General features: G+C 66.2%; 1 protein-coding gene across 1 annotated transcript in view; it reads right to left on the bottom strand.

Annotated features, from left to right (window-relative positions):
- The window catches only part of IRX6 (iroquois homeobox 6), a 13535-nt gene that overhangs the window by 6019 nt on the left and 7253 nt on the right, over window positions 1-263 (bottom strand). The gene's annotated exons all lie outside the window — the stretch shown is intronic.

Raw genomic sequence — 263 nt, 5'->3', positions numbered from 1 at the left:
GGGAGCCCCCCCGGCCCGTCCCCGCCACAGGCCTGTCTGCCTGCCTGCTCCTGCCCGCCTGCCATCGCTGCCGAAGTTTGATCTTAGCTGACTGGTGCTCCCGGGGCGCCTCGTTTCTTTTGTGCAACGTTTGTCAGGTCGGAGCCCCCCGCCCCGCGCCGTTTGATGTCGGCCGCCGCCGCGCAGGGGGATGCTAACGCTGCCGGGCGCTGATCAAAGGGGTTTTACCTGTCGTACTGGTACTGCCCCAAGGAATGATCGTA

The sequence above is a fragment of the Pygoscelis adeliae genome, unplaced genomic scaffold, assembly GCF_000699105.1.
Source record: "Pygoscelis adeliae isolate BGI_AS28 unplaced genomic scaffold, ASM69910v1 Scaffold63, whole genome shotgun sequence".
NCBI classification, from domain to species: domain Eukaryota; kingdom Metazoa; phylum Chordata; class Aves; order Sphenisciformes; family Spheniscidae; genus Pygoscelis; species Pygoscelis adeliae.
The sequence above is the reverse complement of the archived record's forward strand: the minus strand, read 5'-3'. Positions and strand labels throughout refer to the sequence as shown.